We start from the raw sequence: 22,617 nt of genomic DNA, 5'->3' as shown, positions 1-22,617 counted from the left end.
CTGAGTTTAGTGACAGAAAAAGAAATGTGCGCCTTGTAATTTGGACAATAACTTGCCTTTAACATTATGTGCATTCTTGCAAAAATTGAGTCACGTTCGTCTTTGGTGCAGGACAATCAATCCTGCACTTTTTGCCAAGCCTTGCCTATCGAAGACAGATGCCAACTAAAGGAAATTGTATTGATGTCTCAGAACTAAGCAGGATTTGGTCGGGCGGATATCAGATGATTGGTCTTTTGCCTGGCTCGTTGGTCTAGGGGTATGATTCTCGCTTTGGGTGCGAGAGGTCCAGGGTTCAAATCCCGGACGAGCCCAAGAGCTTCAGGCTGGTGGTAGTGACAGCTGACTTTAGTGACAGAAAAAGAAATGTTTGTCTTGCAATTTGGACAATGCAGTGCCTTGCGATTACCAATGTGTGCGTTCGTGCAAAAAGTGAGTAGCGTTCGTGCAAAAAGTGAGTCGCGTTCGTCTTTGGTGCAGGACAATCAATCCTGCACTTTTTGCCAAGCCTTGCCTATCGAAGACAGATGCCAACTAAAGGAAATTGTATTGATGTCTCAGAACTAAGCAGGATTTGGTCGGGCGGATATCAGATGATTTGTCTTTCGCCTGGCTCGTTGGTCTAGGGGTATGATTCTCGCTTCGGGTGCGAGAGGTCCCGGATTCAAATTCTGGATAAGCCCACGAGCTTCAGTCAGATGGTAGAGACAGCTTGCTTTTGTGACTGAAAAAGCATTGTGCGTCTTACAGATTTGACAATGAAGTGCCTTGCCTTTAACATTGTGGTCGTTCTTGCAAAAATTAAGTCACGTTCGTCTTTGGTGCTGGACGATCCTGCACTTTTTGCCAAGCCTTGCCTATCGAAGACAGATGCAAAATAAAGGAAATTGTATTGATGTCTCAGAACTAAGCAGGATTTGGTCGGTCGGATATCAGATAATTGGTCTTTTGCCTGGCTCGTTGGTCTAGGGGTATGATTCTCGCTTAGGGTGCGAGAGGTCCAGGGTTCAAATCCCGGACGAGCCCAAGAGCTTCAGTCAGATGGTAGAGACAGTTTGCTTTAGTGACTGAAAAAGAAATGTGCGTCTTGTAATTTGGTCACTGCAGTGCCTTGCCTTTAACATTGTGTGCGTTAGTGCAAAAATTTAGTCGCGTTCGTCTTTGGTGCTGGACGATCCTTTACGTTTTGCCAAGCCTTGCCTATCGAGGACAGATGCAAAATAAAGGAAATTGTATTTATGTCTCAGAACTAAGCAGGATTTGGTCGGGCGGATATCAGATTATTTGTCTTTTGCCTGGCTCGTTGGTCTAGGGGTATGATTCTCGCTTCGGGTGCGAGAGTTCCAGGGTTCAAATCCCGGACGAGCCCAAGAGCTTCAGGCTGGTGGTAGTGACAGCCGACTTTAGTGAAAGAAAAAGAAATGTGCGCCCTGCAATTTGGTCACTGCAGTGCCTTGACTTTAACATTGTGTGCGTTTTTGCAAAAATTTAGTCACGTTCGTCTTTGGTGCAGGACAATCAATCCTTGACTTTTTGCCAAGCCTCGCCTATCGAAGACAGATGCAAAATAAAGGAAATTGTATTGAATTCGCAGACATAAGCAGGATTTGGTCGGGTGGATATCAGATGATTAGTCTTTTGTCTGGCTCGTTGGTCTAGGGGTATGATTCTCGCTTTGGGTGCGAGAGGTCCAGGGTTCAAATCCCGGAAGAGCCCAAGAGCTTCAGGCTGGTGGTAGTGACAGCTGACTTTAGTGACAGAAAAAGAAATGTGTGTCTTGCAATTTGGACAATGCAGTGCCTTGCGATTACCAATGTGTGCGTTCGTGCAAAAAGTGAGTAGCGTTCGTGCAAAAAGTGAGTCGCGTTCGTCTTTGGTGCAGGACAATCAATCCTGCACTTTTTGCCAAGCCTTGCCTATCGAAGACAGATGCCAACTAAAGGAAATTGTATTGATGTCTCAGAACTAAGCAGGATTTGGTCGGGCGGATATCAGATGATTTGTCTTTCGCCTGGCTCGTTGGTCTAGGGGTATGATTCTCGCTTCGGGTGCGAGAGGTCCCGGATTCAAATTCTGGATAAGCCCACGAGCTTCAGTCAGATGGTAGAGACAGCTTGCTTTTGTGACTGAAAAAGCATTGTGCGTCTTACAGATTTGACAATGAAGTGCCTTGCCTTTAACATTGTGGTCGTTCTTGCAAAAATTAAGTCACGTTCGTCTTTGGTGCTGGACGATCCTGCACTTTTTGCCAAGCCTTGCCTATCGAAGACAGATGCAAAATAAAGGAAATTGTATTGATGTCTCAGAACTAAGCAGGATTTGGTCTGGCGGATATCAAATGATTGGTCTTTTGCTTGGCTCGTTGGTCTAGGGGTATGGTCCTTGCTTTGGGTGCGAGAATTCCAGTTTCGAATCCCGGATGAGCCCAAGAGCTTCTGGCTGGTGGTAGTGACAGCTGAATTTAGTGACAGAAAAAGAAATGTGCGCCTTGTAATTTGGACAATAACTTGCCTTTAACATTATGTGCATTCTTGCAAAAATTGAGTCACGTTCGTCTTTGGTGCAGGACAATCAATCCTGCACTTTTTGCCAAGCCTTGCCTATCGAAGACAGATGCCAACTAAAGGAAATTGTATTGATGTCTCAGAACTAAGCAGGATTTGGTCGGGCGGATATCAGATGATTGGTCTTTTGCCTGGCTCGTTGGTCTAGGGGTATGATTCTCGCTTTGGGTGCGAGAGGTCCCGGGTTCAAATCCCGGACGAGCCCAAGAGCTTCAGGCTGGTGGTAGTGACAGCTGACTTTAGTGACAGAAAAAGAAATGTTTGTCTTGCAATTTGGACAATGCAGTGCCTTGCGATTACCAATGTGTGCGTTCGTGCAAAAAGTGAGTAGCGTTTGTGCAAAAAGTGAGTCGCGTTCGTCTTTGGTGCAGGACAATCAATCCTGCACTTTTTGCCAAGCCTTGCCTATCGAAGACAGATGCCAACTAAAGGAAATTGTATTGATGTCTCAGAACTAAGCAGGATTTGGTCGGGCGGATATCAGATGATTTGTCTTTTGCCTGGCTCGTTGGTCTAGGGGTATGATTCTCGCTTCGGGTGCGAGAGGTCCCGGGTTCAAATCCTGGATAAGCCCACGAGCTTCAGTCAGATGGTAGAGACAGCTTGCTTTTGTGACTGAAAAAGCATTGTGCGTCTTACAGATTTGACAATGAAGTGCCTTGCCTTTAACATTGTGGTCGTTCTTGCAAAAATTAAGTCACGTTCGTCTTTGGTGCTGGACGATCCTGCACTTTTTGCCAAGCCTTGCCTATCGAAGACAGATGCAAAACAAAGGAAATTGTATTGATGTCTCAGAACTAAGCAGGATTTGGTCGGGCGGATATCAGATAATTGGTCTTTTGCCTGGCTCGTTGGTCTAGGGGTATGATTCTTGCTTAGGGTGCGAGAGGTCCCGGGTTCAAATCCCGGACGAGCCCAAGAGCTTCAGTCAGATGGTAGAGACAGTTTGCTTTAGTGACTGAAAAAGAAATGTGCGTCTTGTAATTTGGTCACTGCAGTGCCTTGCCTTTAACATTGTGTGCGTTAGTGCAAAAATTTAGTCGCGTTCGTCTTTGGTGCTGGACGATCCTTTACGTTTTGCCAAGCCTTGCCTATCGAGGACAGATGCAAAATAAAGGAAATTGTATTGATGTCTCAGAACTAAGCAGGATTTGGTCGGGCGGATATCAGATTATTGGTCTTTTGCCTGGCTCGTTGGTCTAGGGGTATGATTCTCGCTTCGGGTGCGAGAGTTCCAGGGTTCAAATCCCGGACGAGCCCAAGAGCTTCAGGCTGGTGGTAGTGACAGCCGACTTTAGTGAAAGAAAAAGAAATGTGCGCCTTGCAATTTGGTCACTGCAGTGCATTGCCTTTAACATTGTGTGCGTTTTTGCAAAAATTTAGTCACGTTCGTCTTTGGTGCAGGACAATCAATCCTTGACTTTTTGCCAAGCCTCGCCTATCGAAGACAGATGCAAAATAAAGGAAATTGTATTGAATTCGCAGACATAAGCAGGATTTGGTCGGGTGGATATCAGATGATTAGTCTTTTGTCTGGCTCGTTGGTCTAGGGGTATGATTCTCGCTTTGGGTGCGAGAGGTCCAGGGTTCAAATCCTGGATAAGCCCACGAGCTTCAGTCAGATGGTAGAGACAGCTTGCTTTTGTGACTGAAAAAGCATTGTGCGTCTTACAGATTTGACAATGAAGTGCCTTGCCTTTAACATTGTGGTCGTTCTTGCAAAAATTAAGTCACGTTCGTCTTTGGTGCTGGACGATCCTGCACTTTTTGCCAAGCCTTGCCTATCGAAGACAGATGCAAAACAAAGGAAATTGTATTGATGTCTCAGAACTAAGCAGGATTTGGTCGGGCGGATATCAGATAATTGGTCTTTTGCCTGGCTCGTTGGTCTAGGGGTATGATTCTTGCTTAGGGTGCGAGAGGTCCCGGGTTCAAATCCCGGACGAGCCCAAGAGCTTCAGTCAGATGGTAGAGACAGTTTGCTTTAGTGACTGAAAAAGAAATGTGCGTCTTGTAATTTGGTCACTGCAGTGCCTTGCCTTTAACATTGTGTGCGTTAGTGCAAAAATTTAGTCGCGTTCGTCTTTGGTGCTGGACGATCCTTTACGTTTTGCCAAGCCTTGCCTATCGAGGACAGATGCAAAATAAAGGAAATTGTATTGATGTCTCAGAACTAAGCAGGATTTGGTCGGGCGGATATCAGATTATTGGTCTTTTGCCTGGCTCGTTGTTCTAGGGGTATGATTCTCGCTTCGGGTGCGAGAGTTCCAGGGTTCAAATCCCAGACGAGCCCAAGAGCTTCAGGCTGGTGGTAGTGACAGCCGACTTTAGTGAAAGAAAAAGAAATGTGCGCCTTGCAATTTGGTCACTGCAGTGCCTTGCCTTTAACATTGTGTGCGTTTTTGCAAAAATTTAGTCACGTTCGTCTTTGGTGCAGGACAATCAATCCTTGACTTTTTGCCAAGCCTCGCCTATCGAAGACAGATGCAAAATAAAGGAAATTGTATTGAATTCGCAGACATAAGCAGGATTTGGTCGGGTGGATATCAGATGATTAGTCTTTTGTCTGGCTCGTTGGTCTAGGGGTATGATTCTCGCTTTGGGTGCGAGAGGTCCCGGGTTCAAATCCCGGACGAGCCCAAGAGCTTCAGGCTGGTGGTAGTGACAGCTGACTTTAGTGACAGAAAAAGAAATGTGTGTCTTGCAATTTGGACATTGCAGTGCCTTGCGATTACCAATGTGTGCGTTCGTGCAAAAAGTGAGTAGCGTTCGTGCAAAAAGTGAGTCGCGTTCGTCTTTGGTGCAGGACAATCAATCCTGCACTTTTTGCCAAGCCTTGCCTATCGAAGACAGATGCCAACTAAAGGAAATTGTATTGATGTCTCAGAACTAAGCAGGATTTGGTCGGGCGGATATCAGATGATTTGTCTTTCGCCTGGCTCGTTGGTCTAGGGGTATGATTCTCGCTTCGGGTGCGAGAGGTCCCGGATTCAAATCCTGGATAAGCCCACGAGCTTCAGTCAGATGGTAGAGACAGCTTGCTTTTGTGACTGAAAAAGCATTGTGCGTCTTACAGATTTGACAATGAAGTGCCTTGCCTTTAACATTGTGGTCGTTCTTGCAAAAATTAAGTCACGTTCGTCTTTGGTGCTGGACGATCCTGCACTTTTTGCCAAGCCTTGCCTATCGAAGACAGATGCAAAATAAAGGAAATTGTATTGATGTCTCAGAACTAAGCAAGATTTGGTCGGGCGGATATCAAATGATTGGTCTTTTGCTTGACTCGTTGGTCTAGGGGTATGGTCCTTGCTTTGGGTGCGAGAATTCCAGTTTCGAATCCCGGATGAGCCCAAGAGCTTCTGGCTGATGGTAGTGACAGCTGAATTTAGTGACAGAAAAAGAAATGTGCGCCTTGTAATTTGGACAATAACTTGCCTTTAACATTATGTGCATTCTTGCAAAAATTGAGTCACGTTCGTCTTTGGTGCAGGACAATCAATCCTGCACTTTTTGCCAAGCCTTGCCTATCGAAGACAGATGCCAACTAAAGGAAATTGTATTGATGTCTCAGAACTAAGCAGGATTTGGTCGGGCGGATATCAGATGATTGGTCTTTTGCCTGGCTCGTTGGTCTAGGGGTATGATTCTCGCTTTGGGTGCGAGAGGTCCCGGGTTCAAATCCCGGACGAGCCCAAGAGCTTCAGGCTGGTGGTAGTGACAGCTGACTTTAGTGACAGAAAAAGAAATGTTTGTCTTGCAATTTGGACAATGCAGTGCCTTGCGATTACCAATGTTTGCGTTCGTGCAAAAAGTGAGTAGCGTTTGTGCAAAAAGTGAGTCGCGTTCGTCTTTGGTGCAGGACAATCAATCCTGCACTTTTTGCCAAGCCTTGCCTATCGAAGACAGATGCCAACTAAAGGAAATTGTATTGATGTCTCAGAACTAAGCAGGATTTGGTCGGGCGGATATCAGATGATTTGTCTTTTGCCTGGCTCGTTGGTCTAGGGGTATGATTCTCGCTTCGGGTGCGAGAGTTCCAGGGTTCAAATCCCGGAGGAGCCCAAGAGCTTCAGGCTGGTGGTAGTGACAGCCGACTTTAGTGAAAGAAAAAGAAATGTGCGCCTTGCAATTTGGTCACTGCAGTGCCTTGCCTTTAACATTGTGTGCGTTTTTGCAAAAATTTAGTCACGTTCGTCTTTGGTGCAGGACAATCAATCCTTGACTTTTTGCCAAGCCTCGCCTATCGAAGACAGATGCAAAATAAAGGAAATTGTATTGAATTCGCAGACATAAGCAGGATTTGGTCGGGTGGATATCAGATGATTAGTCTTTTGTCTGGCTCGTTGGTCTAGGGGTATGATTCTCGCTTTGGGTGCGAGAGGTCCCGGGTTCAAATCCCGGACGAGCCCAAGAGCTTCAGGCTGGTGGTAGTGACAGCTGACTTTAGTGACAGAAAAAGAAATGTTTGTCTTGCAATTTGGACAATGCAGTGCCTTGCGATTACCAATGTGTGCGTTCGTGCAAAAAGTGAGTAGCGTTTGTGCAAAAAGTGAGTCGCGTTCGTCTTTGGTGCAGGACAATCAATCCTGCACTTTTTGCCAAGCCTTGCCTATCGAAGACAGATGCCAACTAAAGGAAATTGTATTGATGTCTCAGAACTAAGCAGGATTTGGTCGGGCGGATATCAGATGATTTGTCTTTAGCCTGGCTCGTTGGTCTAGGGGTATGATTCTCGCTTCGGGTGCGAGAGGTCCCGGGTTCAAATCCTGGATAAGCCCACGAGCTTCAGTCAGATGGTAGAGACAGCTTGCTTTTGTGACTGAAAAAGCATTGTGCGTCTTACAGATTTGACAATGAAGTGCCTTGCCTTTAACATTGTGGTCGTTCTTGCAAAAATTAAGTCACGTTCGTCTTTGGTGCTGGACGATCCTGCACTTTTTGCCAAGCCTTGCCTATCGAAGACAGATGCAAAATAAAGGAAATTGTATTGATGTCTCAGAACTAAGCAGGATTTGGTCGGGCGGATATCAGATAATTGGTCTTTTGCCTGGCTCGTTGGTCTAGGGGTATGATTCTCGCTTAGGGTGCGAGAGGTCCCGGGTTCAAATCCCGGATGAGCCCAAGAGCTTCAGTCAGATGGTAGAGACAGTTTGCTTTAGTGACTGAAAAAGAAATGTGCGTCTTGTAATTTGGTCACTGCAGTGCCTTGCCTTTAACATTGTGTGCGTTTTTGCAAAAATTTAGTCACGTTCGTCTTTGGTGCAGGACAATCAATCCTTGACTTTTTGCCAAGCCTCGCCTATCGAAGACAGATGCAAAATAAAGGAAATTGTATTGAATTCGCAGACATAAGCAGGATTTGGTCGGGTGGATATCAGATGATTAGTCTTTTGTCTGGCTCGTTGGTCTAGGGGTATGATTCTCGCTTTGGGTGCGAGAGGTCCCGGGTTCAAATCCCGGACGAGCCCAAGAGCTTCAGGCTGGTGGTAGTGACAGCTGACTTTAGTGACAGAAAAAGAAATGTGTGTCTTGCAATTTGGACAATGCAGTGCCTTGCGATTACCAATGTGTGCGTTCGTGCAAAAAGTGAGTAGCGTTCGTGCAAAAAGTGAGTCGCGTTCGTCTTTGGTGCAGGACAATCAATCCTGCACTTTTTGCCAAGCCTTGCCTATCGAAGACAGATGCCAACTAAAGGAAATTGTATTGATGTCTCAGAACTAAGCAGGATTTGGTCGGGCGGATATCAGATGATTTGTCTTTCGCCTGGCTCGTTGGTCTAGGGGTATGATTCTCGCTTCGGGTGCGAGAGGTCCCGGATTCAAATCCTGGATAAGCCCACGAGCTTCAGTCAGATGGTAGAGACAGCTTGCTTTTGTGACTGAAAAAGCATTGTGCGTCTTACAGATTTGACAATGAAGTGCCTTGCCTTTAACATTGTGGTCGTTCTTGCAAAAATTAAGTCACGTTCGTCTTTGGTGCTGGACGATCCTGCACTTTTTGCCAAGCCTTGCCTATCGAAGACAGATGCAAAATAAAGGAAATTGTATTGATGTCTCAGAACTAAGCAAGATTTGGTCGGGCGGATATCAAATGATTGGTCTTTTGCTTGACTCGTTGGTCTAGGGGTATGGTCCTTGCTTTGGGTGCGAGAATTCCAGTTTCGAATCCCGGATGAGCCCAAGAGCTTCTGGCTGATGGTAGTGACAGCTGAATTTAGTGACAGAAAAAGAAATGTGCGCCTTGTAATTTGGACAATAACTTGCCTTTAACATTATGTGCATTCTTGCAAAAATTGAGTCACGTTCGTCTTTGGTGCAGGACAATCAATCCTGCACTTTTTGCCAAGCCTTGCCTATCGAAGACAGATGCCAACTAAAGGAAATTGTATTGATGTCTCAGAACTAAGCAGGATTTGGTCGGGCGGATATCAGATGATTTGTCTTTTGCCTGGCTCGTTGGTCTAGGGGTATGATTCTCGCTTCGGGTGCGAGAGGTCCAGGGTTCAAATCCTGGATAAGCCCACGAGCTTCAGTCAGATGGTAGAGACAGCTTGCTTTTGTGACTGAAAAAGCATTGTGCGTCTTACAGATTTGACAATGAAGTGCCTTGCCTTTAACATTGTGGTCGTTCTTGCAAAAATTAAGTCACGTTCGTCTTTGGTGCTGGACGATCCTGCACTTTTTGCCAAGCCTTGCCTATCGAAGACAGATGCAAAATAAAGGAAATTGTATTGATGTCTCAGAACTAAGCAGGATTTGGTCGGTCGGATATCAGATAATTGGTCTTTTGCCTGGCTCGTTGGTCTAGGGGTATGATTCTCGCTTAGGGTGCGAGAGGTCCCGGGTTCAAATCCCGGACGAGCCCAAGAGCTTCAGTCAGATGGTAGAGACAGTTTGCTTTAGTGACTGAAAAAGAAATGTGCGTCTTGTAATTTGGTCACTGCAGTGCCTTGCCTTTAACATTTTGTGCGTTAGTGCAAAAATTTAGTCGCGTTCGTCTTTGGTGGAGGAGATTCCTTCACTTTTTGCCAAGCCATGCCTATCGAAGACACATGCTAAATAATGGAAATTGTATTTAAGTCGCACACCTAAGCAGGATTTGGTCGAGGTGACATTGAACACTCAGCGTTTTGCATGGCTCGTTGGTCTAGGGGTATGATTCTCGCTTCGGGTGCGAGAGGTCCCGGGTTCAAATCCCGGACGAGCCCAAGAGCTTCAGTTCTGTGGTAGAGACAGCTTGCTCTAGTGACTGAAAAAGCATTGTGCGTCTTACAGATTTGACAATGAAGTGCCTTGCGATTACCAATGTGTGCGTTCGTGCAAAAAGTGAGTAGCGTTCATGCAAAAAGTGAGTCGCGTTCGTCTTTGGTGCTGGGCGATCCTGCACTTTTTGCCAAGCCTTGCCTATCGAAGACAGATGCAAAATAAAGGAAATTGTATTGATGTCGCACACCTGAGGAGGATTTGGTCGAGCGGACATCGAACACTCAGCATTTTGCATGGCTCGTTGGTCTAGGGGTATGATTCTCGCTTTGGGTGCGAGAGGTCCCGGGTTCAAATCCCGGACGAGCCCAAGAGCCTCAGGCTGGTGGTAGTGACAGCTGACTTTAGTGACAGAAAAAGAAATGTGTGTTTTGCAATTTGGACAATGCAGTGACTTGCAATTACCAATGTGTGCGTTCGTGCAAAAAGTGAGTCGCGTTCGTCTTTGGTGCTGGACGATCCTGCACTTTTTGCCAAGCCTTGCCTATCGAAGACAGATGCAAAATAAAGGAATTTGTATTCATGTCTCAGAACTAAGCAGGATTTGGTTGGGCGGATATCAGATAATTGGTCTTTTGCCTGGCTCGTTGGTCTAGGGGTATTATTCTCGCTTAGGGCGCGGGGGCAAGTCGCGTATAGGTGGCATACACTGACAGCCAATGAAATTGCAGACTTATTAACGCTGTCCAGGGTGCTGAAAACGCCGCTCTGGTCCAGCAGTTTTCTCCTGAATATTTAAGAATTATTATCTGGAGCAGTTTCGAATCCCACTTGGTACAAAGTCTGTGATACATTGTCAAAGATAATGAGCTATTTGGGAATCAAGAAATGTGAGTCTTAGTTTGTTATTTACTTCTTCTGATTATCATTAGATTAGACTAGTCTGGTTATATCAAGTTCTTGACTTACTTAAAGCTATTAACCAATTATATTAGAGTTTTCTTCCTATGTGTAACATTTAAATTGCAATTACTTAATTACTTCAATTAGAGACTTTACTGTTCACTTTAAATTATTAATTTATTAATGAGACATGTAGACATTAGTGAATTAAATGTATTTATTAACCACAACTGTAACAGTAAATATTCAACAGAGCCCATATTGCAAGGTCACACATATATCACACAAAAATGTAAGGTAAAGTAAATATAATATTGTATATAATAAATGTAATAATTATTTACATGAGCAAAATATACAGTATATACAGTGGAAACCGGTTACAGTGATCACGGTTACATTGATAAACCGCTTATATGGGGCAGTGGTGGCCCTCCCTCATTACCACCACTGAGATGCAAGGCCCCCCCAACCGCTCCAGTGGAGTTGCTCAGTGACCAGCAGATCAGACTGTGGTTGTACTGGGCAGCTTCCAGGTGTGAATGTGTAACTGTGTGAATGTGATCAGGGCGTTCCTGAAAAAGAGAGCATTGCCCTCAGTGAACCTCCCCCTGAATAAAATAAAGGTAAAAACAAATAAATAAAATATGGATCAAAAAGCTTGGGACAGAATCATTCCTATGCAAATGCTGTTTAAGCTGTGGAGGAGGACAGCTGGGGACAGCTGATGGCCTGGGTAATGGCTGACCTGGTCAGGCAAGAAGAAAGATATAGCAAATTATTAAGATTGTGTGTTGACTTGATTCTATCTCTTTGACACGCACACAACCAAATCAAGAACATTCAAATACTTACTTTGAGCTCTTGGCGGTTGCAGCGGCGGTTGAATGGGCTCTGCAGACGTCTCAGGAGAAATCGGAAGTGCCTCTGACACTATATAGAATATTAAACATTTCATTATTATTCACAGTAAGATAAATAAAAAACTTGACTATGACATTGTGCACCAGTATCTGATTTACATCAATGAGAACAGTTCCGATGGACACTACATATGGATATTTTTAAGATGCAAATACAGTTAAAATAATACACACCTGGAACAGTGACAGTTGTCTCTGTTGGCAAGGGTCCTGGTGTTTCTGGCATCAGGAACATCAGCTCCTGAGGAAGGGGCACAGGTCTCTTTACCATCGGCAGAGCAGGGGCTGCAAGGAGATAAGGACCACAAAAAGTAATCAATTATTGGTTTATAACGGACATAATCAGAGGGAATATGACAGAAAGGTTTAAATGGATAAAAAGAAATATAATGCATTTACCATCTACTTGTGAACCCGTCAGTTCAGTTGGTGTGGACAGTGTAGCAGATGGTACTACAACAGAAAAAATCTTGTCAGTCATTTATATTTTGACAATATAAAAAAAACTGGTGTTAGTAAAGGCATACATTATCCATCTTTTACTTCACCTGCTTATCTCAGCCTTATATAGTTAAACAGACTGTTTGTTACATTAAAGTATAAAGAATTTCATTCATACACATGCAGTTTAGTTCTGTATGGATAAATATTTAGTAGTCAGTCATTACAATTTAGCCTAAGCAGGGGAAGCAACATGGCACACTGCAAACACATGCATACAAGTGTTAGTAACCACAGCAGTCCTATATGTGTATATATATATATATATATTCATCATATAAGTCTAAAAACTGGAATAAAGAGTGCTACTTACCCTCGCCATGACTGGAATCAATTAGTCACTAGGACAACAAGTTGAACAGCAAAACACAAACATGACCAGAACATGGTCAACATGAGAAGGAACGGTTTATGTCATGCTTCGGTTTGGGATAAGAATTCATGGTCCCAGAGTCTCTGTCGACGACAGGACGTTTTTGTTTGGTTAAGAACCTCTTTCTGTTCCCGAAGCCTGTCGTCTGGCAGTTGATGCTGATGGTGCAGAAACAGCTGTAAAACACAAACAAAAACAATTAAATATAAACTATATAGAATACACAATTAATATTAAACAGGCTGAACTGTAAATTATTTTGAATCTTCAGGCAGTAGAAACAAACCAATATAAGACAACAAATGTTTACTCACAGCTCTGCACATGTTGCTTAGAAGGACAGATACCCAGCATCGCTCTCTCCAGCTCTTCATCTTCATCCATCACTGTGATGCAAACGGACAAGAATTAGAATGTACTAAAAATATGGCTTTACTGTACTTAGGATAGTATGAATAAAATCACCACTGAAATAATGGAAGACGAAGTTTACTCCCTTTGGTGTACTAAAATACACTGGATACCATGACAGCATATACATTTTTTTGACAAAATAAATGGAAAACAAGACCCACCCATGGCTTCAGCAGGGGCCTGTGAGGCATGTGTCACCAGAGAGGAGCCAGAGGGGGAGGGCAGCTTCTTCTGCAGGTACACTTGTAGTTTGTGCATCTTTGTTCCTGGAGCACAGCTTTTCCTCATAATAAAGGCTGCATAGCCATCATCCCTGCTGTCCCAAATCTCTCTCCAGGTGCTTTTGGCACGAGAGCCAAAACCAACCAGCTGGTAATCCTCTGATGCTGCTGCTGCTGTCACAACTGGCTTTTGTTTCTCATAATTGAGAAGAGACTGGATTTCTTGAAAGCTGAGGGCATAGCTCACAAATGACAGCAGGCTGTCCTTGCTGTGCCCCCCTGCCATGAACACTCCTGCAGTCTCCTCCTTTTGCTGGTTCTTGATTAGGTAGATGGTATACCCAATGTCATTTTCAAGGAGCCAGCGGAAGGACTTCCCTTTATATTTCCCAAACTGCAGGATGTATTCTCCAGCCACCTCAGTTTTATCTGAAGCATCCCCTCCTCTTAAAATGATCACAGTCAGTGCATTTTTCCTGACCAGCTCCTCCTTCACGGGTGCAGACTTGTCCTGTAGAGAGGGGTTGTCTTTAAGGAGTTTGGCTGCATCCGTTGGATCCTGACGGAGATATCCGAGTGGTCCCTTGCGGAATGTGACACTCATTCTCCCAGGGAAAAAAAACGTTTTCTGCATTTTACCTGTAATGAAGAAAAGCATATTGATCTATTAATATGTTATAGACAGGCATTGTTTTCATAACAAATGTTAATAGTGAGGGTCTCAAGGGAGAGCAGGAATTAGGAGGTTCACATCTCAGCTCTAGCCCCTTTACTGTCTACATATTCTCACTGTATTTATCAGGGTTTTGAAGAAAGAAAAAATGATATCAAATACCTTTACTTTAATATTACCTTTACTACTTTGTATAGTACCTTGATTAAGTGCCTGCCTTTGTGTATGTCTTAACGATGAGCTCTGGTTGTTGAGGCAGATCAGCCCCCCCACCCCCAACCAGTGATTCTGACTCAAGTAACACTGAAGTGTGAAGTGTCTTATCCAGCAACGCCCTGCATTCAATTCACCTTTCCTATCCCAAACAGACATGCATTACTATATTTGATATATTCTGCTTTTGACAAGCTCAGACAAACGTGGCCTATTTAGTATTTTGAAAATTGTAATATGGTATAGAAGCATATAATAAGTGTTAAAATTAAGCATGAATAGTACGTTGTACACAACATGACAAAGTATGAAAAACCCTGAGACATTGGTTCTCAATTAATAAACAATATTCTGGTGTTCTCTCATTTTAACAGAGGTGGAAGAAGTACTCTGATCTTGTACTTCAGTGATAGTACTGATACCACAGTGTAGAAATACTCTGCTACAAGTAAAAGTCCTGCATTAAAAACCTTAAGTATAAGTACATGCTGTGACAACAGCAACGTGTTATACAACGGAGACTGAAAGTAGTCGACGTAGCGTTAAGTGCAAACACGACGACTTTATGATTCATATGAAGCTTGTTCATTTATCATTCTGTCAATGTGTGTATGTAAAGTAACGTTAGTGTGTCCAGAGTAACGTTATATCTAACCTTACTGCTGATGTAAGCTGCTGATATACCGTAGTTAACGCTACATTAGACATTAATGTTCACTAACAACGTGATGCTTTCAATCTAAGGAATGTTAAGTTTCGTTAGCTTGTAATTCATCCGAATATACCGCAGCAGCTCGACACAATAAACTGAGGAAACACGGCTAACGTTAACTGTATAGCGTTCACAGAAACAAGAACACGTCAGACAGCGCCAGGATACATTATAATAACATGTTGGTTCATTGTTAATAATGTTACGTTAGCTTGTAATTCATCCGAAAGTACCGCGGCGACACAATAAACTGAAGAAACACGGCTAAAGTTAACTTTATAGCGTTCACAGAAACAAGAACACGCCACACAGCGCCAGGATACATTATAGTAACATGTCGGTAATCTTTATTTATCTAAATATAACTCACCGTTTGGCGTAATGTCTACACAGCGCAGCTCAAGCTCAAGTCGATGCGAAGTGTAGCTCATCCAGACCAACACTGACAGAGTGGCGAAGGAAACAACAACTCCTCCTCTCCTCGGAAAAAGGGCGCCAAACAAACAATAGCGGCCAAAGATATATTGCATCCGTAGTGGTTCAGCACTACCATAGAGAATGAATGGAAATGTGTTTAGGGCGCTTTAGCTAAAGAATCCCCGGGTGCCGTGCGAGAGGTCCAGGGTTCAAATCCCGTACGAGCCCAAGAGTTTCAGGCTGGTGGAAGAGACAGCCTGCTTTCGTGACTGACAAAGAAATGTCCAATTTGGACAATGCAGTGCCTTACCTTTCACACAGTGTACGTTGTTGCAAAAATTGGGTCACGTTCGTCTTTGGTGGAGGAGATTCCTTCACTTTTTGCCAAGCCATGCCTATCGAAGACACATGCCAAATAATGGAAATTGTATTTAAGTCGCACACCTAAGGAGGATTTGGTCGAGCGGACATCGAACACTCAGTATTTTGCCTGGCTCGTTGGTCTAGGGGTATGATTCTCGCTTAGGGTGCGAGAGGTCATGGGTTCAAATCCCGGACGAGCCCAAGAGCTACAGGCTGGTGGAAGAGACAGCCTGCTTTCGTGACTGACAAAGAAATGTCCAATTTGGACCTTACCTTTCACATAGTGTACGTTGTTGTAAAAATTGGGTCACGTTCGTCTTTGGTGGAGGAGATTCCTTCACTTTTTGCCAAGCCATGCCTATCGAAGACACATGCCAAATAATGGAAATTGTATTGAAGTCGCACACCTAAGGAGGATTTGGTCGAGCGGACATCGAACACTCAGCATTTTGCATGGCTCGTTGGTCTAGGGGTATGATTCTCGCTTTGGGTGCGAGAGGTCCCGGGTTCAAATCCCGGACAAGCCCGAGAACTTCAGTACTGTGGTAGAGACAGTTTGCTTTAGTGACTGAAAAAGAAATGTGCGTCTTGCAATTTGGTCACTGCAGTGCCTTGCCTTTAACATTGTGTGCGATCTTGCAAAAATTGAGTCACGTTCGTCTTTGGTGCAGGACAATCAATCCTGCACTTTTTGCCAAGCCTTGCCTATCGAAGACAGATACAAAATAAAGGAAATTGTACTGATGTCTCAGAACTAAGCAGGATTTGGTCGGGCGGATATCAGATGATTGGTCTTTTGCCTGGCTCGTTGGTCTAGGGGTATGATTCTCGCTTCGGGTGCGAGAGTTCCAGGGTTCAAATCCCGGACGAGCCCAAGAGCTTCAGGCTGGTGGTAGTGACAGATGACTTTAGTGAAAGAAAAAGAAATGTGCGCCTTGCAATTTGGTCACTGCAGTGCCTTACCTTTAACATTGTGTGCGTTTTTGCAAAAATTTAGTCACGTTCGTCTTTGGTGCAGGACAATCCTGTACGTTTTGCCAAGCCATGCCTATCGAATACACATGCCAAATAATGGAAATTGTATTGAAGTCGCAGACATAAGTTGGATTTGGTCGGGCGGATATCAGATTATTGGTCTTTTGCCTGGCTGGTTGGTCTAGGGGTATGATTCTTGCTTAGGGTGCGAGAGGTCCAGGGTTTAAATCCCGGACGAGCCCAAGAGCTTCAGGCTGGTGGATTGACAGTTTGCTTTAGTGACTGAAAAAGAAATGTGTGTCTTGCAATTTGGACAATGCAGTGCCTTGCGATTACCAATGTGTGCGTTCGTGCAAAAAGTGAGTAGCGTTCGTCTTTGGTGCTGGACGATCCTGCACTTTTTGCCAAGCCTTGCCTATCGAAGACAGATGCAAAATAAAGGAAATTGTATTGAATTCGCAGACATAAGCAGGATTTGGTCGGGCGGATATCAGATGATTTGTCTTTTTCCTGGCTCGTTGGTCTAGGGGTATGATTCTCGCTTAGGGTGTGAGAGGTAGGGGGTTCAAATCCCGGACGAGCCCAAGAGCTTCAGATCTGTGGTAGAGACAGCTTGCTCTAGTGACTGAAAAAGAAATGTGTGTCTTGCAATTTGGACAATGCATTGCCTTGCGATTACCAATGTGTGCGTTCGTGCAAAAAGTGAGTAGCGTTCGTGCAAAAAGTGAGTCGCGTTCGTCTTTGGTGCTGGACGATCCTGCACTTTTTGCCAAGCCTTGCCTATCGAAGACAGATGCAAAATAAAGGAAATTGTATTGATGTCTCAGAACTAAGCAGGATTTGGTCGGGCGGATATCAGATGATTGGTCTTTTGCCTGGCTCGTTGGTCTAGGGGTATGATTCTCGCTTAGGGTGCGAGAGGTCCGGGGTTCAAATCCCGGACTTAACCCAAGAGCCTCAGGCTGGTGGTAGTGACAGCTGACTTTAGTGACAGAAAAAGAAATGTGTGTCTTGCAATTTGGACAATGCAGTGCCTTGCGATTACCAATGTGAGTCGCGTTCGTCTTTGGTGCAGGACGATCCTGCACTTTTTGCCAAGCCTTGCCTATCGAAGACAGATGCAAAATAAAGGAATTTTTATTCATGTCTCAGAACTAAGCAGGATTTGGTCGGGCGGATATCAGATGATTGGTCTTTCGCCTGGCTCGTTGGTCTAGGGGTATGATTCTCGCTTAGGGTGCGAGAGGTCCAGGGTTCAAATCCCGTACGAGCCCAAGAGCTTCAGGCTGGTGGAAGAGACAGCCTGCTTTTGTTACTGACAAAGAAATGTCCAATTTGGACAATGCAGTGCCTTACCTTTCACAGTGTACGTTGTTGCAAAAATTGGGTCACGTTCGTCTTTGGTGGAGGAGATTCCTTCACTTTTTGCCAAGCCATGCCTATCGAAGACACATACCAAATAATGGAAATTGTATTGAAGTCGCACACCTAAGGAGGATTTGGTCGAGTGGACGTCGAACACTCAGTATTTTGCATGGCTCGTTGGTCTAGGGGTATGATTCTAGCTTTGGGTGCGAGAGGTCCCGGGTTCAAATCCCGGACGAGCCCAAGAGCTTCAGTACTGTGGTAGAGACAGATTGCTCTAGTGACTGAAAAACAAATGTGTGTCTTGCAATTTGGACAATGCAGTGCCTTGCGATTACCAATGTGTGCGTTCGTGCAAAAAGTGAGTAGCGTTCGTGCAAAAAGTGAGTCGCGTTCGTCTTTGGTGCTGGGCGATCCTGCACTTTTTGCCAAGCCTTGCCTAATGAAGACAGATGCAAAATAAAGGAAATTGTATTGAATTCGCAGACATAAGCAGGATTTGGTCGGGTGGATATCAGATGATTAGTCTTTCGTCTGGCTCGTTGTTCTAGGGGTATGATTCTCGCTTTGGGTGCGAGAGGTCCCGGGTTCAAATCCCGGACGAGCCCAAGAGCTTCAGGCTGGTGGTAGTGACAGCTGACTTTAGTGACAGAAAAAGAAATGTGCGCCTTGCAATTTGGACAATGCCTTGCCTTTAACATTGTGTGCGTTCTTGCAAAAATTGAGTCACATTCGTCTTTGGTGCAGTACAATCAATCCTGCACTTTTTGCCAAGCCTTGCTTATCGAAGACAGATGCCAAATAATGGTAATGTGTTGAATTCGCAGACATAAGCAGGATTTGGTCAGGCGAAAATCAAACAATTGCTCTTTGGCATGGCTCGTTGGTCTAGGGCAGGGGTGCACACACTTTTTCAGCATGCGAGCTACTTATAAAATGACCAAGTCAAAATGATCTACCTACTATAAAAATGCAAAACATATATTTATTTATAAATATATTGAGTATTCTTTATATGTACAATATATGTTGGTGTACCTTGCATAACTGCATGAACCCATATTGTACAATATAACTCTGTAAATTTTTTGTCATTACCTTACTCTGATGACTTCCACTGAATGGAATCAGCCAGGGATGCATAGTCCGGACAGTAGCTGCTGATAGCCAGCCTCAAGCACACTTCCAAATGATCATCAGTCAAGGTGGAACGGTATTTGGAGTTAATAATCTTCATGTGGGAAAAGGCTGACTCGCATAAATAAGTGGAGCCAAATAATGCAGTCAAGGAGGTAGCACATTTCCTCATGTTGGGGTACTTTTCCTCTGTGAGTAAGTTCCAGAACTGTCCATGAGCCCTGGACTTAAGCTGAATGTCAGCTTGTAGTGTCAAAATCTCATCCTCCACTCCAGATGATTTCAGGTGAAACAGTGTTGCAATTTTTGATGCGAGTGAATCAGCCTCAGCATCTTCCCGAAAAGGTTAGCACATGAATGTAGCGACTGGCTCCAGTAAAACAAAGCCTTGAAAGCGTCTGTCAAACTCTGACAGACAGTTCTAAATCTGCTCTGTGTAGCGTGCACTGTCAAGTTGCACACACGCCTTGCCTTGCGTCTCCAGCTCTGACGCGAGGTTCTGGAAGTTTGCCAAATCATGGCCCTGCATCTTTGTGTTGCATTTTCCGTTTGAAAGCATTAACTGAGCTGATCATATTGATTACGATTTTGTCTTTTCCTTGCAGCTCTACATTAAGGTCATTTAACATGTTGGTCAGATCGGTTAAAAATGCTAAGTCTAGCAGCCACTGATCGTCATTTAGTTGGTTGTATTCTGCATGTTTAGCTACACGGAAAAACTCCTTAATCTCCGGACAGAGCTCTCGAAATCTTTGCAGGAATTTCCCTCGACAAAGCCATCTCACGTCAGTGTGTAGCAACAACTCAGAGTGGTCGCAGTCAGCCTTCTCCAGATGCGCACGGAATAGCCGTCTTTGAAGAGATCTGGCACGAATAGAACAGGCGATCTTCGTTGCCACATCCATTATCTCTTTCATGTTGAGCATTTTTGCGCATAACGCTTGTTGGTGTATTATGCAGTGGTAATTGAGGAAGTCTGGGAAAGCATTGTCCTCCCTGCACTTGGCAATAAATCCATTTGAGCGGCCAACCATCGCGGGCGCTCCGTCCGTGGTGATGGACACCAATTTCCACACTGGGAGCTGGGTTTTCTCGATAAAGTTTTTGAAAGACTGAAAAATGTCCTCTCCTCGCGTGTGTTCTTTCATGGGCAGTACTGTTAACAGCTCCTCTTTTGCAGTCATATCGGGAAACACCTTCCGAATAAAAATGCACAACTGGGCTGTGTCACTCACGTCTGTAGACTCGTCCAATTGCAGTGAGAAACACTCGCAGTCCGCGATATCCTTCCAAAGTTGCTGGGTCAAATCCTCGGCCATGGCTTCACTGCGCCGTGTAACTGTACTTCTTGATAGCTGGAGAGCTTTGATTGAAGATACTATTTCTGGTTTGTTTTTAAAGTCTCGGAACAACGAGTCAGCTGCTGCAACGAATGCCTCTTTTACCATCTCTCCGTCTTGGAAGGACTTCTTGTGCTTAACGATGAAGTAACTCACCCGGAATGATGCTTCGGTGGCTGCCTTCGCTTTTGTGGTCAGCTGTGAGAAAAATGACTGCTGTCCGGACAACTGGGATTTTAATTCCTTCACCTTTCTCTTTCTCAGCTCGCTTTTCGGAGGGAAGTCAGTGTTGTAGTTTTTGTGAACAGTCCGAAAATGCCGCTCCACCTTTCCCTTCTTCGGAATAGCAATGGTAGACTGGCAGATGAGGCAAACGCACTTCGAATATGACATTGTGAAATAAAAGTCCTCCTCCCATTCCGTATGGAAGTGGTAGGTTTTTGGCTTCTTACTTGGTCCAGCTCCCCCACTCATTTTTATACCATATGATGCCAAATAAAGGAAATTGTATTGAATTCGCAGACATATGGATTTGGTCGGGCGGACATCAAACAATTGGTCTTTTGCATGGCTCGTTGTTCTAGAGGTATGATTCTCGCTTAGGGTGCCAGAGTTCTCGTGTTCAAATCCCGGACGAGCCCAAGAGCTTCAGTCCGATGGAAGAGACAGCCTGCTTTCGTGACTGAAAAAGAAATGTCCAATTTGGACAATGCAGTGCCTTACCTTTCACATAGTGTACGTTGTTGCAAAAATTGGGTCACGTTTGTCTTTGGTGGAGGAGATTCCTTCACTTTTTGCCAAGCCATGCCTATCGAAGACACATGCCAAATAATGGAAATTGTATGTAAGTCGCACACCTAAGCAGGATTTGGTCGAGCGGACATCGAACACTCAGTGTTTTGCATGGCTCGTTGGTCTAGGGGTATGATTCTAGCTTCGGGTGCGAGAGGTCCGGGGTTCAAATCCCGGACGAGCCCAAGAGCCTCAGTTCTGTGGTAGAGACAGCTTGCTCTAGTGACTGAAAAAGCATTGTGTGTCTTACAGATTTGACAATGAAGTGCCTTGCCTTTAACATTGTGTGCGTTCTTGCAAAAATTTAGTCACGTTTGTCTTTGGTGCAGGACAATCCTGTACGTTTTGCCAAGCCATGCCTATCGAATACACATGCCAAATAATGGAAATTGTATTGAATTCGCAGACATAAGTAGGATTTGATCAGGCGGATATCAAACAATAAATCTTTTGCATGGCTCGTTGGTCTAGGGGTATGATTCTCGCTTTGGGTGCGAGAGGTCCCGGGTTCAAATTCCGGACGAGCTCAAGAACTTCAGTCCGATGAAAGAGACAGCCTGCTTTCGTGACTGAAACAGAAATGTCCAATTTGGACAATGCAGTGCCTTACCTTTCACATTGTGTACGTTGTTGCAAAAATTGGGTCACCTAAGTCTTTTGTGCAGGACATTCCTGCACTTTTTGCCAAGCCATGCCTATCAAAGACACATGCCAAATAATGGAAATTATGTTGAAGTCAAACAATTGGTCTTATCTATACAGAGATAAGTTAGCAAGGAATCTGGAGCATGAAGCTTGTAAAAACTTTATAGCTTTTGCAATTTGGCAACATAAAAGAACATAAAAAATGCATGAGCAATTTAGCTCTTTTTTTCTTAACATTTCAAATCCGGCTTTTGTCTGTATGCCTTGCTGGCAATGTCAGTCAGGGTTGTCTACTTGACTGACATATTTCATGTTAATTGATAAAAGGATTGAATATATATATATATATATCTATATATATATAGATATACATACATAAATAGTGAATGAAAATAGACTTTCCTGGTGATAAACGTGTATTTTAGCCTCCTAATTCCAGCTAATGACTATATTAATGATTTATATTTACTGTATTTATGGACGACTGTCAAAAGATGGCTGGCTGATTCACAAGCCCACTGATTGGCTGAGTGCTTGAATGGATGACAGGTTAAATAATCTGGCCCGATGACTGAATGCATGCACTGAAGAAATTGCAGACTACACTACAGAACATGAATATAGGCCTTCCTACTGGGACAAATAAATACCGTTTTTTTTTTCATAATAAATTTCCATTTTCTGTTCAGCTTCATCTCAATTAGTATGAAATGATGACATGCTGAATTGTATCTAAGCTGTTGAAAGAGTGCAGAGATGTGCCAGGTTAAATGGCTTCCCTCCTGACTGACAGGCTTGACTGAGTTTTAGATTGACCTGGTTTCTGTCTGTCTGAAGCAGCAGCTGGCTGCCTGATTGGCTGTCTGAAAGATTGACTGGGGGAC

The 22,617-nt window shown here is 44.2% G+C and overlaps 1 long non-coding RNA gene and 24 other non-coding genes across 25 annotated transcripts; 24 read left to right on the top strand and 1 right to left on the bottom strand.

The window, feature by feature from the left end:
- Window positions 1–242: 242 nt before the first annotated feature.
- On the top strand, window positions 243–314 carry trnap-ugg (transfer RNA proline (anticodon UGG)). Its single transcript has one exon. It is a non-coding gene; the product is annotated as a tRNA-Pro (tRNA).
- Window positions 315–954: 640 nt separating this feature from the next.
- On the top strand, window positions 955–1,026 carry trnap-agg (transfer RNA proline (anticodon AGG)). The gene has a single exon. It is a non-coding gene; the product is annotated as a tRNA-Pro (tRNA).
- A 271-nt stretch (window positions 1,027–1,297) lies between these two features.
- trnap-cgg (transfer RNA proline (anticodon CGG)) lies at window positions 1,298–1,369 on the top strand. Its single transcript has one exon. It is a non-coding gene; the product is annotated as a tRNA-Pro (tRNA).
- A 1,328-nt stretch (window positions 1,370–2,697) lies between these two features.
- trnap-ugg (transfer RNA proline (anticodon UGG)) lies at window positions 2,698–2,769 on the top strand. Its single transcript has one exon. It is a non-coding gene; the product is annotated as a tRNA-Pro (tRNA).
- A 297-nt stretch (window positions 2,770–3,066) lies between these two features.
- trnap-cgg (transfer RNA proline (anticodon CGG)) lies at window positions 3,067–3,138 on the top strand. The gene has a single exon. It is a non-coding gene; the product is annotated as a tRNA-Pro (tRNA).
- Window positions 3,139–3,409: 271 nt separating this feature from the next.
- Window positions 3,410–3,481, top strand: trnap-agg (transfer RNA proline (anticodon AGG)). The gene has a single exon. It is a non-coding gene; the product is annotated as a tRNA-Pro (tRNA).
- A 271-nt stretch (window positions 3,482–3,752) lies between these two features.
- On the top strand, window positions 3,753–3,824 carry trnap-cgg (transfer RNA proline (anticodon CGG)). Its single transcript has one exon. It is a non-coding gene; the product is annotated as a tRNA-Pro (tRNA).
- A 618-nt stretch (window positions 3,825–4,442) lies between these two features.
- trnap-agg (transfer RNA proline (anticodon AGG)) lies at window positions 4,443–4,514 on the top strand. Its single transcript has one exon. It is a non-coding gene; the product is annotated as a tRNA-Pro (tRNA).
- Window positions 4,515–5,132: 618 nt separating this feature from the next.
- On the top strand, window positions 5,133–5,204 carry trnap-ugg (transfer RNA proline (anticodon UGG)). The gene has a single exon. It is a non-coding gene; the product is annotated as a tRNA-Pro (tRNA).
- A 981-nt stretch (window positions 5,205–6,185) lies between these two features.
- trnap-ugg (transfer RNA proline (anticodon UGG)) lies at window positions 6,186–6,257 on the top strand. Its single transcript has one exon. It is a non-coding gene; the product is annotated as a tRNA-Pro (tRNA).
- A 644-nt stretch (window positions 6,258–6,901) lies between these two features.
- trnap-ugg (transfer RNA proline (anticodon UGG)) lies at window positions 6,902–6,973 on the top strand. Its single transcript has one exon. It is a non-coding gene; the product is annotated as a tRNA-Pro (tRNA).
- A 297-nt stretch (window positions 6,974–7,270) lies between these two features.
- trnap-cgg (transfer RNA proline (anticodon CGG)) lies at window positions 7,271–7,342 on the top strand. The gene has a single exon. It is a non-coding gene; the product is annotated as a tRNA-Pro (tRNA).
- A 271-nt stretch (window positions 7,343–7,613) lies between these two features.
- trnap-agg (transfer RNA proline (anticodon AGG)) lies at window positions 7,614–7,685 on the top strand. The gene has a single exon. It is a non-coding gene; the product is annotated as a tRNA-Pro (tRNA).
- A 275-nt stretch (window positions 7,686–7,960) lies between these two features.
- Window positions 7,961–8,032, top strand: trnap-ugg (transfer RNA proline (anticodon UGG)). Its single transcript has one exon. It is a non-coding gene; the product is annotated as a tRNA-Pro (tRNA).
- A 1,324-nt stretch (window positions 8,033–9,356) lies between these two features.
- Window positions 9,357–9,428, top strand: trnap-agg (transfer RNA proline (anticodon AGG)). The gene has a single exon. It is a non-coding gene; the product is annotated as a tRNA-Pro (tRNA).
- A 271-nt stretch (window positions 9,429–9,699) lies between these two features.
- Window positions 9,700–9,771, top strand: trnap-cgg (transfer RNA proline (anticodon CGG)). The gene has a single exon. It is a non-coding gene; the product is annotated as a tRNA-Pro (tRNA).
- Window positions 9,772–10,064: 293 nt separating this feature from the next.
- trnap-ugg (transfer RNA proline (anticodon UGG)) lies at window positions 10,065–10,136 on the top strand. The gene has a single exon. It is a non-coding gene; the product is annotated as a tRNA-Pro (tRNA).
- A 1,005-nt stretch (window positions 10,137–11,141) lies between these two features.
- On the bottom strand, window positions 11,142–12,334 carry LOC141774789 (uncharacterized). The gene is made up of 4 exons (XR_012595460.1): window positions 11,992–12,334; window positions 11,767–11,877; window positions 11,525–11,602; window positions 11,142–11,417 (listed from the first exon to the last, which is right to left on the bottom strand). It is a non-coding gene; the product is annotated as an uncharacterized LOC141774789 (long non-coding RNA).
- A 3,274-nt stretch (window positions 12,335–15,608) lies between these two features.
- trnap-agg (transfer RNA proline (anticodon AGG)) lies at window positions 15,609–15,680 on the top strand. Its single transcript has one exon. It is a non-coding gene; the product is annotated as a tRNA-Pro (tRNA).
- Window positions 15,681–15,934: 254 nt separating this feature from the next.
- Window positions 15,935–16,006, top strand: trnap-ugg (transfer RNA proline (anticodon UGG)). The gene has a single exon. It is a non-coding gene; the product is annotated as a tRNA-Pro (tRNA).
- Window positions 16,007–16,281: 275 nt separating this feature from the next.
- On the top strand, window positions 16,282–16,353 carry trnap-cgg (transfer RNA proline (anticodon CGG)). Its single transcript has one exon. It is a non-coding gene; the product is annotated as a tRNA-Pro (tRNA).
- Window positions 16,354–17,656: 1,303 nt separating this feature from the next.
- trnap-agg (transfer RNA proline (anticodon AGG)) lies at window positions 17,657–17,728 on the top strand. Its single transcript has one exon. It is a non-coding gene; the product is annotated as a tRNA-Pro (tRNA).
- A 262-nt stretch (window positions 17,729–17,990) lies between these two features.
- On the top strand, window positions 17,991–18,062 carry trnap-ugg (transfer RNA proline (anticodon UGG)). The gene has a single exon. It is a non-coding gene; the product is annotated as a tRNA-Pro (tRNA).
- Window positions 18,063–18,355: 293 nt separating this feature from the next.
- On the top strand, window positions 18,356–18,427 carry trnap-ugg (transfer RNA proline (anticodon UGG)). The gene has a single exon. It is a non-coding gene; the product is annotated as a tRNA-Pro (tRNA).
- Window positions 18,428–21,544: 3,117 nt separating this feature from the next.
- trnap-ugg (transfer RNA proline (anticodon UGG)) lies at window positions 21,545–21,617 on the top strand. The gene has a single exon. It is a non-coding gene; the product is annotated as a tRNA-Pro (tRNA).
- Window positions 21,618–22,617: the final 1,000 nt, after the last annotated feature.

The sequence above is a fragment of the Sebastes fasciatus genome, chromosome 10, assembly GCF_043250625.1.
Source record: "Sebastes fasciatus isolate fSebFas1 chromosome 10, fSebFas1.pri, whole genome shotgun sequence".
Taxonomy (NCBI): Eukaryota; Metazoa; Chordata; class Actinopteri; order Perciformes; family Sebastidae; genus Sebastes; species Sebastes fasciatus.
Note: the sequence above shows the minus strand (reverse complement) of the source record. Positions and strands in the feature narration are given on the sequence as shown.